At 39.8% G+C, this 12,374-nt stretch overlaps 1 protein-coding gene across 2 annotated transcripts in view; it reads right to left on the bottom strand.

Moving 5' to 3' along the window:
- The window catches only part of adck1 (aarF domain containing kinase 1), a 983,738-nt gene that overhangs the window by 76,798 nt on the left and 894,566 nt on the right, over positions 1-12,374 (bottom strand). The window lies entirely within an intron of this gene.

The raw sequence follows: 12,374 nt of genomic DNA, 5'->3' as shown, positions 1-12,374 counted from the left end.
GGGCACGGTGCGATGCTTCAAAGGCTGCCTGACGCGTCACACAAGACAGAGAGGGGGGGACCTATAAAATATTGCACGGCGGATCCATTCGGATTTCAGTAAATGAGGTAAGACCTAAAACATAACGCACGAAAAATCCAATCGGGTACTGAGACGCGGAGACCAGCTTCCCCAAAGAGGTGGGATTAGTGTTTGTTGTTGTGCAAGTGTTCACTCTGAGGATGTCAGATTTGCGATTAACAAAGTTGGCCTGGTAAAGTGTAATGTGTTTTTCTAAATATACGAATTTTCATGATATTACAATAGGATGACATTTAAAAGTAGATTTATTTTCGCGCACATAAAATCCGTTGCTGGGGAGATGCCATACATACAATAATCAGCTGCATGCCAGCACAGATTAAAATACTTGCTGGAGAGACGTATTACTGTGAGAGAAAATTAAAGGCACACAATACAGTGACGCATATTACAGCCACATACAAGCCAGTATTACTGTAACAGAAAATAGACAGTCCTTTGCCATTTAATATAGACTGTTCCTACTAATGTTTATGCACTACTATTCTAGCGCCCGTTATTGTAACGGGCTTAAAGTCTAGTATATATATATAAGATGCTGAAGTAGACAGTGGCTTTATAGTCTTACTGTGCCGTGCACACCTTAGGGTTTTTGAATCTTCATCTCATGTCTGTGCCCGTTTTTGGTGGGAACAGTTTATATTGTTGATGTGTCCTGACTCCATTGAGAGTGTGCGTTTTAGCATAGGGTGAAGGACTAGTGAGCCACCTCAGGTGGGTTCCTCTATTATATCTGTTACATCCTGTAATGGGCGTAGTAGGGGTGAAGCAGGCACAAAAAAGAGAGGAATGAAACAATTGAATTGAGATCATTTACAGTCGTTGTGGAGAGGCTGATATCTATTTATATATGCATCGATCAGACACTTCAGAAAATGTGTCTTATGAATAATAAAAATTATAATGATAACCTGCCCAAAAATTCCTATCAATAGGTATATGTTGACCTATCTGTGTTGGGAAAGTAAAAATTGATTTAAACCAATTATAGAGAGGAAGAGAGAAAGGCCTTATTTTATTACTTACTAAGAGATGACGTAGAAGTCATGCATAAATCTATACCAACAACAGATATTGGAAATAAAACACCTATTTTTGCACAATGACTGGTAATCTTGGAATAGCCTGAATGTTGCTAATATAAAACCTGACACAGTGATCATTCTTTTCCAGGAAGGCTGAATAATCATTAGAGAAGTGATTTGATTCTCCAGACCTAAATGAAGGATGAAAGGAAGATTATTTGTTGCGTTTCGAGAATCTATTGTTCATTTTTGAAAAAAAAAATGAAGAGAACACATCTTAATGAACAATGATCCAAGCTGTTGCTGCACAAATTCAGAGACTGGACAAGGTGAAGACTTTTCATTTCAAATCTGACTGTATATTAGGGTTTCAGAGTATTAAGAAATGCATAACCTTTTTTATCATTATTTGTGAAACAGATGATAATGATGATGTTCAGACATGCAGAGTCTCCTTTCTTGCTTTGTGCTGTTGTCTGGATTAAATACATCACAAGTGGCACTCTACAAGTTGTATTAAGGACTCCTTTAAACATTATTAATCTACAGTTATTTAAGAACAATCCTAAAGTACAAATCTTACATTCTGTTTTGTGCCTGTGATACAAGAAAAATAAACAGGTAATCCATACTATTATGGTTGAGTATGGTTTTCAAATGATAAAAATGGACCACTATAATAGAGCATATGATCTTTAAAGAAGCAAAACTGAATACCCAAAGCTGAAATGAAGAGCTAAGATCCAGAGATGATGATGATGATGAGACATACAATTGATAAACTACCAATACGTAATGGTCCGGCTGCTCTTGGGCATCACTTATTGTTTTATATCACATGGACAGCCTTATGATGGAGTTGCTTTCATTTAGGGAGATATGTGACTAGATGTGCAGCCAGGTAAATATTTATCCATTTAATGACTTGTTTTGTACTGGCATTTCACTGGTCAAGGTCATAGGATGCAGAAACATAGAAGGTGAGATGCGTGTATGTTGTGGAAAAAACGTAGTAAACAGAACAAGTCTCAAATCATCGTTATAAATGGAATCCAACAACATCCTTAACTTACACCACTGGTGGAGGCTCACAGTGTGAACAGCAAGGCTCTCCATAGCGAGTCTAGTTAGTCTTAAGAAAGTGGCTCCTGTTATCACTTAGATTCATTTACATATAGTAGCTGGGGGCAGACATTTAAATCCCACCAATGAACACCATTCTAGTAATATCCTTCTGCCATTAAATAACATGCAAAGGTCCCAAAATAGTTAATCATTAAAAGTCTCATTTAAGCATTTGGTTTACAGTAAACTATATGTAAATATGTAAACTTTTATTACAGAACAAAGCACCAAGTTAAATGTTATATATGATCTCATTTCCTAATATAAAACGTGCAAGTAGAAATGATGTCATGATGTCCTAGCAATAGCAGGAAGGCAGTTTCAAGCACCAATTTGATTTTTCTTTTACCTTTACATGTAATAGAAATATTTTGGAATTCAGGGATGAATCCAAGGATGAACGGGTTCTGTCATCATATTAGATTGCCCAAAATAATCTTAACCTCCTTAGCAGTAGTCCCGAGCATCTCTCGGGCAACTGTATAGACACGTCTCACGTAAGCGTTAGACCCGAGGATTACTCGGGCTGGCAGCACGGTGGCGCAGTGGGTAGCGCTGCTGCCTCGCAGTTGGGAGACCTGGGGACCTGGGTTCGCTTCCCGGGTCCTCTCTGCGTGGAGTTTGCATGTTCTCCCCGTGTCTGCGTGGGTTTCCTCCGGGCGCTCCGGTTTCCTCCCATAGTCCAAAGACATGCAGGTTGGGTGGATTGGCGATTCTAAATTGGCCCTAGTGTGTGCTTGGTGTGTGGGTGCGTTTGTGTGTGTCCTGCGGTGGGTTGGCACCCTGCCTGGGATTGGTTCCCTGCCTTGTGCCCTGTGTTGGCTGGGATTGGCTCCAGCAGACCCCCGTGACCCTGTGTTCGGATTCAGCGGGTTGGAAAATGGGTGGATGGATGGATTACTCGGGCTGTAAAAGTGGCAACAACGTTACTGCCGAGCATTGCTTGGGAAACAGTGTAGGCGCATCTTGTGTAAACGACAGGCCCGAGTGTTACCCAAGCAACAGTGCAAACATATCTCTCCTAATTTCATAATGGCATCTCGCCAGAAACGTTTGTCAGCAGCCCAGGTGTTGTATGCTCTTGATGGTGATACGAGCAGTGATGACGAAGTGAATCTGTTTTCAGGCAGTGCAACTGAATCATGCAGTGAAACTGAAAGTGATTCTGATGAATGAGAATCATATCGCAATAATATCGATGGACATAAAGTACAGTAAATTGTTAGCATCGATTTGTGCCAATCGGTTTGAAATTGCTTTGTTTTACTGTTTGTTTCACCTGGTCTGTATTTTACATGTATATCATTTTTTACCCATAAACTTGTTACAACTCTATGAGCCAGTACTCATTGGAGAGCTCGGTATAAAAATGAATTGAATTGAATGACAGTGGGCATAAAGAAAAATCAACGTACAGGGCCACTGAGTGTTCATATCAAAACAATAAGTAGAGAGCAGCAGCGGAGTCTCGATCTGCATCTTCCTAGCCAGCTGAACAACGGTCTTGGCTTAATAAGGTCATACATTATCATATTCTTACATTATTAATATAAAGAATTTGTAAGAACCTAATGAAATAAACATATATATACATGCATATATTGCATTGTATATTCATGATGCAGTTTATGTGTTTTATTTTAAATGTTATATTTATAAATATGTATGGTGCATTGGACTTACAAATGAAAGTGTGATAGCTACCATGTTAGAAATCCAGGAAAAAATGCAAAAGACTCTGGATGTGGTAACAAAAGATGAGGACACGAAATGTTAACAGGAAAGGGAAAAGTGCTGGACGAGGACTTTGAAGGTGACTAAAAGCGAATTACTGTAAGTTTTATAATAAAGCTTTTTTTTTTTTTTAAGCTGTCTGACCTGGTATCACTTACATTTACAGGCTGTGCATTAACCACAAGTCCAATGTATTTGCAATCCCACAGTTTCCTAGCTCTACGTTCCTAGGATGCATGAAACCTCCGCCTGAAGAAGTCCTGTCCATTCTCTGTTTTTATGCTTGTCTTATTTTTTGCATATTTTCCCACCTTTTAAAGCACACCAAGCACGCATACTATACAACTGGCCTGAGGAACCTGTCAGTGTTTATATTTCATATGTGTCAAAGCAAAAACACTGAAGGGCTTTAAAACACATTAAGGCCAGAGTGGAATTCTGAAATGTAATCTGCTGAGAAAGTTGTTCAATTGAATGACACAAATATACGCCACTTTTCAAAAATCTATACACCGCTGTGGAGCCTAAGTCAAAATGAAAGGTATTGTTTTTTTCCCCTAAGTATAAATTGGATAAATCAAAGATTATTTCAGATACCATCAACATTCCCTTTTATTGTTTGCCTTAAGTGTACTAATAACTTATAGGCTAAAAGAGAAAATGACAAACTGGAATATTGGTCTAAATCTTGCAGATATCAATTCTGAGCTAAGGAACATTTCATCTATGACAATCTTTCCTGTGTTGCTACTGTGCATGCCCTGAGAAAATGTTACAGAAGCACACCAAAGATTTTAATATTTTTGTAATGTATAGCTCTGCCTGCTACTGATCGATTTAGTCCTTAAGAACAATGGACCCAACCTTGAAGCCACTTTTACTTAAGTTTACAGAAACTTTTCTGTACCTGTTCATCCAGATTGACTGTGTAGAGCTAATGCTAAACAGGAATTGTCCATAGATGGGATGTTAAACACTATTGACCAATAACAGGACATCTTCATTAAGGCAAAGTGTGGTAATAAAGTGGAGAAGGGCAGCACGTATACACAGAAGCCATCAACACAGTACAAAGAGGACAACGTAGCCAAGAAATGAAACTGGGCTGATGTTCAGGGGAGTAACAACTCTGACTCGTTGATTAGGAAAACAGCAGCATAATAGACATAGTGTCATATGAAAAAGTTTGAGAACCCCTCTTAATTCTTTGGATTTCTGTTTATCATTGGCTGAGCTTTCAAGGTAGCAACTTCCTTTTAATATATGACATGCCTTATGGAAACAGTAGTATCACAGCAGTGACATTAAGTTTATTGGATTAACAGAAAATATGCAATATGCATCATAACAAAATTAGACAGGTGCATAAATTTGGGCACACCAACAGACTGACATATGTTGACAGATGTGACATCAATACTTAGTTGAGCCTCCTTTTGCAAATCTAACAGCCTATAGACACTGTCCTCCTTTAGCCTTTGATGAGTGTCTGGATTCTGGATGGAGGTATTTCTGACCATTCTTCCATACAAAATCTCTCCAGTTCAGTTCAATTTGATGGCTGCTGAGCATGGACAGCCTGCTTCAAATCATCCCATAGATTTTCAATGATATTCAAGTCAGGGGACTGTGACAGCCATTCCAGAACGTTGTACTTCTCCCTCTGCATGACTGCTTTTGTAGATTTCGAACTGTGTTTTGGGTCATTGTCTTGTTGGAATATCCAACCCCTGCGTAACTTGAATTTCCCATTGGGATTAATAAAGTATCTATCTATCTATCTATCTATCTATCTATCTATCTATCTATCTATCTATCTATCTATCTATCTATCTATCTATCTATCTATCTATCTATCTATCTATCTATCTATCTATCTATCTATCTATCTATCTATCTATCTAACTTCAACTTTGTGACTGATGCTTGAACATTATCCTGAAGTGATAGTGGGTTGAATTCATCTGACCCTCGACTTTAACAAGGGCCCCAGTCCCTGAACTAACCACACAGCCCCACAGCATGATGGAACCTCCACCAAATGTGACAGTAGGTAGCAGGTGTTTTTCTTGGAATGCGGTGTTCTTCTTCCGCCAAGCAAAGTGCTTTTTGTTATGACCAAATAACTCCATTATTGTCTCATCAGTCCAAAGAACTTTGTTCCAAAATGAATCTGGCTTGTCCAAATGAGCATTTGCAAACAACAAGCAACTTTGTTTGTGGCGTGAGTGCAGAAAGGGCTTCTTTCTCATCACCCTGCCATACAGATGTTCTTTGTACAAATTGTGCTGAATTGTAGAACAATGTACAGATACACAATCTGCAGCAAGATGTTCTTGCAGGTCTTTGGAGGTGATCTGTGGGTTGTCTGTAACCATTCTCACAATCCTGCGCATATGCCACTCCTTTATTTTTCTTGGCCTCCCAGACCTGCTGGGTTTAACAGCAACTGTGTCTGTGGCCTTCCATTTCCTGATGACATTCCTTACAGTTGAAAATGACAGTTTAAACCTTGGAGATGGCTTTTTGTAGCCTTCCCCTAAACCATGAGACTGAACAATCTTTGTTTTCAGATCTTGTGAGAGTTGCTTTGAGGATCCCATGCTGTCACTCTTCAGAGGAGAGTCAAAGGGAAGCACAACTTGCGATTGACCACCTTAAATACCTTTATATCTCATGATTGGACACACCTGTCTATGAAGTTCAAGGCTTAACGAGCTCATCCAACCAATTTGGTGTTGTAAGTAATCAGCATTGAGCAGTGACAGGCATTCAAATCAGCAAAATTACAAGGGGACCCACATTTTTGCACAGCCAGTTTTTCACATTTGATTTAATTTCATACAACTAAATACTGCTTCACTAAAAATCTTTGTTCGGAAAACACCGCAGTACTCAGATGTTCCTAGGAAATGAAAGACATACCACTGTTATCTTTTTAGTTGAAAGTAGAGTCAATTATTATGCAGGCTGAGAGGGGTTCACAAACTTTTTCATTTGCTTGTAAGTTAAGGAAAGAAAATAATAGATGAATGTTAATTTCACTGTGAAATATAAAAAGAAACATACAAGATCAGTTAAGCCTCAGCTACTGGGGCTTAATCCTTGGGTGTTTTGCAGAAGAGATGCAAGGGGTGAGATTCAATGGCAGGACACTCTTGTACGTGATTATTTCTGAACCTACAAATTAGATGTGGATTTCTTTTTTATTGGTGCATCATCATTAAAAATGACAATACTATATTTAGCACTAAGGCTTTTGTAATGCACATCACATAAACAGGGCAATGTACTGTTTGTAAAACGACTCGATTGACATGCAGCTTGGGGAGAACATAGCAGGAGGGCACCAAATTAGTACTGGGAATTGTATCATTGCTTTATAATAGCAAAATACTTACATTATATCATATTAACCTATATCAGTACAAAAGGTTTAATATTGTGTGATCATTTAAAGCCATGTACAGTGCCTTCAGAAAACATTCAGACCCCTTCACTTTTTTCACATTTTGTTATGTTGCGGCCTTGTGCTAAAATTGTTCAAATTAATGTTTCTCTAATCAAACAACACACAATAACCAAAGGTGACAAAGCAGAACAGGATTTTAGGAATTTTTGCAAGACTCTTAAAAATTAAAACATCACATTGACATGAGTATTCAGACCCTTTGCAATGACAACTGAAATTTGGCTCAGGTGCTTTCCAATCTATTCATATTCAGTGAGATGTTTCTACACCTTCTTGGAGTCCTGTGCTCAGTTCAGTTAATTGACATGATTAAGAAAGGCGCTGTAGCTGAAAACCTTTATGTAGCACTTTTATGGGTTTTAAGCTTTTCAGTTATGTTGCCTTTTGTGTAACTGCTATAAGTAAGATGAGTTCATTCCAGTGTGCAGTCTCAAGCTTGTTCTTGACTTGGGTAACTCAGTTAATACAGGATGATTTAACATCCCCTATATGGACCTGTTTGTAATAAATTAACATGTCATCAACTATATGCTAAAATACAGTGATTCCCAAACCTTTTCTATGCCTGGTACCCCAGAAAATGTTTGATTTAATGAACGTACTCCCAACAAAAGTAATATCACTTTTGAAGGTGAAGAAGTCAAATGTCTTATTTTTGAACCACAAATTTAAACACATACAGTACTCTGGGTGAACAAATTGAACTCACAAAATAAACTTTTAACTCAGTGCATAAAATTTAAATATAAATTGAGCGATTTTACTTTCAAAAAACTCAATAATCTTATAAATGTGTGCCTCGTGAAGCTTAGATACTCGATTGACGAGCCAGGTTTTGAGGTATCCCACAAAGCATCAAGCACCGTGATAAAATGACACAGGGGTTTGGGGGATTGCAGAACCCTGTCAATCAATGGCTGCAGGCGTGCTGCTAAGCAATGAAACCCAGTCGACAAGCTTTGTCCTCTGATAACACCTGCACTGCAGTTCAAAAACAGATGCGCTACACATTTTAAATTGCTTGACTGCCGCCAGGACCGCCAGAAGGAGAAATGGGCTGTAATGAGTGTAAACAGTAGGTGCTGCATACAACTCAGTCTCCCACTGGCAAAATTGCAATCAAACCTCAGAACCAGTGACTTTTCACAATCAGGACTGGCAGAGAAATCAATAGTAGACATGGCCCTTCCCTACAATGCAAGGTCCAAATTCAGTTTTCTTAAAAAAAGTTGTCTTTATGAATGCTCTGCCTCCAGCAAGGAATCTACAAGAACGCGCTTTCGATGCTCATTCACAGGTGATAATTGCACATGCAATGCTTGATTCTTTTCATATCACAGAACAGGATCACTGACTAATAAATGATCTACAAACGACGGCACACTTCAAGACACTGATTGCACCATGATAAAGTCGAACAACACACCCCCTGAAATGCCATGTCGCACCCCTGGTGGTGGGGCGATTGTGGTGGTTAACCCTGCTCTTGTGTATTCCTCCTCTATGAAGCCTTTTTCTAGTTAGCATTCATATTGTTGCAATGCAGTGAAGCATTGAGTACTCCAAAGATATTTTTATTAAAATAAATTTCTTATGCTTATATATTGCTGAAGTCTGAAGAACCTTTTTATGTAAGTTGAACTTTGGTCAAAAGATTTTCTATATCAGTTCACACCTGTCTATAGAAGGTCCCACAACTGTCAATGTCTTTTACAGCAAAACCCAAGCCGTGAGGTTGGAGGAATTGGCTACAGAGCTTAGAGATGGGATTGTGTCAGGGCACAGATCCGTGGAATGCTATAAAATATTTCTGCAACATTGAAGAATCCCAACAGCACAGCTTCTTTCATAATTCTTAAATCAAGTAAGAGAAAGGCTTTGGTAAGAGCCCTTCGGTCACTCTGTCACTTGGACCAAGAGTCCAACGCTCACTTTGGCTGAGTTTCAGAGAACCTGTGCGGAGATGGGAGAAACCTCCAGAAGGGTAATCACCACTGCAAGATTCCACTAATTTGGGCTTTATGGCAGAGTGGTCAGCCAGACAAAACACAAAAGTCTGCAAAAAGGCATCTAAAGAACTCTATGAGAAACAATATACTGTGGTCTGAAGAAACCAAGATTGAACTGTCTGGCCTTGCATTACCACATCCATCCATCCATCCATCCATTATCCACCGCTTATCTGAGGTCGGGTCGTGGGGGCAGCAGCCTAAGCAGGGAAGCCCAGACCTCCCTCTCCCTGGCCACCTCCTCCAGCTCCTCTGGGAGGACCCCGAGGCATTCCAAGGCCAGCCGGGAGATATAATCCCTCCAGCGTGTCCTGGGTCTGCCCCGTGGCCTTCTCTCAGAGGGCATGCCCGGAACACCCCCCCAGGGATGCGTCTAGGGGGCATCCTAACCAGATGCCCGAACCACCTCAACTGACTCCTCTCAATGCGGAGGAGCAGCGACTCTACTCCAAGTCTCTCCTGGATAACTGAACTCCTCACCCTGTCTCTAAGGGAAAGTCCAGCCACCTTGCGGAGAAAACTCATTTTGGCCGCTTGTATCCGCGATCTTGCTCTTTTGGTCACTACCCAAAGCTCGTGGCCATAGGTGAGGGTAGGAACGTAGATCGACTGGTAAATCGACAGCCTCGCCTTTTGGCTCAGCTCTCTCTTCACCACGACGGACCGTTGCAGAGCCCGCATTACTGCAGATGCCGCACCGTTCTTCCCTCACTCGTGAACAAGACCCCGAGATACTTGAACTCCTCCACTTGAGGCAATACTGTGTTCCCAACCCAGAGAGAGCATTCCACCCTTTTCCATCTGAGAACCATGGCCTCGGATTTAGAGGTGCTGACTCTCGTCCCCGCTGCTTTGCACTCGGCTGCAAACCACTCCAGTGAGAGCTGGAGGTCATTGTCCAATGAAGCCAACAGAACCACGTCATCCGCAAATAGCAGAGACGAGATTCTGAGGTCACAGAACAAGACCCCCTCCGCTCCTTGGCTGCGTCTAGAAATTCTGTCCATATAACTTATGAACAGAATCGGTGACAAAGAGCAGCCCTGGTGGAGTCCAACCTCAACAGGAAACAAGTCTGACTTATTACCGGCAATGCAGACCAAACTCCTCCTCCTCCTGTACAGGGAGCACATCTCCTGCCAAATACCATTCCACCAGTGATTTATGGTGGTGGGAGCATTATGTTGTGAAGATGTTTTCCAGTCACAGGGACTGAGAGACTAGTACAGGTTAAGAAAAAGTTGAACAGAGCAAAGTACACAGATACCCTTAAAAAAACTGCTCCAGAGCAACCTTTGACCTCAGAATGGGCTGAGGGTTAACCTTCCAATAGGACGATGACCCTAAGTGCAAAACAAACACAACACAGCATTGGCTTAGGGGCAACTCTAGGAATGTCCTTGAGCTGCCCAGCTAGGAACCCAAATGAACATCTGTGGAGAAACCTGAAAACAGCTGTCCAATGGTGGTCTCCATCCAACCTATAATCCAATATTTAATAACATTTCTTCTTGTTGAAAAAAATGGTAAGGAGGATAATATAAAATCATTTTTGCAGAGAATGTATTCCCTTTTTATTTCTGCAGGTTTGCATTATATTTCAAATTATAAATTATATGTAACTATTCAGTTAAGAAACACATATCCAAAATTATGTCTTCTGACAATTTACAGCTGCCATCAGCTCTCAGAACTGAATCTACAGTACATTTTAGAAAATCTACACCAAATAAAATATTATAACATTGACAAGTATAAAAGTAGGCAATGCAGGTATATTTTGTTGATGTATTGAAAAATAGGCAAGGCACTGAATGTGTAAGAGAAGAATAAATGTGTCTATTTCACAAACACCTCTCAGTTAAGGGAGATACATCTCCAAAGGCAGTTTTGGTGAGAATGAGTTTCTGCGATAGATTGTCACTTCACCCCTGGGTGGTTTCCACAATGATCTCAATGCTTCTGGCTCCCTGTGACCCTGTAGTGGAATGAGTGAGCTCAGGATATGGACAGATGCCTGAAAAATTCTGAGGCTAGCTTTAAACAGAATAACTTACCTACTCACAGCTTTAGAACAACATTTTTTTACGCAGTAAACAAGATTTTAGATTTTTAGTAATCTTTACATGTCTCTCAGAATGAACTTCTGAATGTTCCAGTGCAATGTAATGGCTTTACCACTTTGTTACTGATCCAGCCTTTGGTGCAATGCTTTAAGATTAATTCATTAAGGCACGTTAGCTACAAAGAGTGCATGTAACACACAGAACTCTTAGTGTATGTGTAGTATATGGGATAAACTGCAGAATCAGATGATAAAATAAGGAACATTCAGACATTTTGTAGTCCCAGTTCATGATCTGCTAGCCTTATTTTGAGCTAGACAATATTCATAATCATTAAAAGTGGTAATCTGGAGACGGTCACTCTTATAACTTATTGTGCAAGAAATGGATTGCACATTTAAAAGAATTAACAATAAAGTTAACACTGTAACTTTAAAAACAAATATTTTAGATAATTTATTTCCATCTGTGATTACTGGTACCTCATCCAGGGATAGATCTTGACTAGTCTTCAGCCTCCCATGGTCCTAAAAATGATTAAGTAGTTTTGAGAATGTTATGTTAATTATCTGGATGGTGCAGTTGTTGAATAAAAAGCTTCTGATTCTGATTCTAGAAAGCTTATAAAGCACAACTCTGACTCCTGTCACAGATGTACATCAGAGGATCACCTTTTGGGCTCACTTAAGGTATGTGGTACAACTCAGACGAGAGGGGGACACTGTTGCTGACAGTCTTGTCTCTTTTTTTCCTCAAAACCTCTATACAATTTTTAGTCAATATATCATAATTTTTAAGTATACAGTATACTTATATGAAGCTATAACAGAATGAGCTAATAAACAAAAGGAAAAAAACTGAA

Source organism: Erpetoichthys calabaricus, chromosome 16 (genome assembly GCF_900747795.2).
Source record: "Erpetoichthys calabaricus chromosome 16, fErpCal1.3, whole genome shotgun sequence".
NCBI lineage: Eukaryota > Metazoa > Chordata > Cladistia > Polypteriformes > Polypteridae > Erpetoichthys > Erpetoichthys calabaricus.
This window is presented reverse-complemented; position numbering and strand designations above follow the sequence as displayed.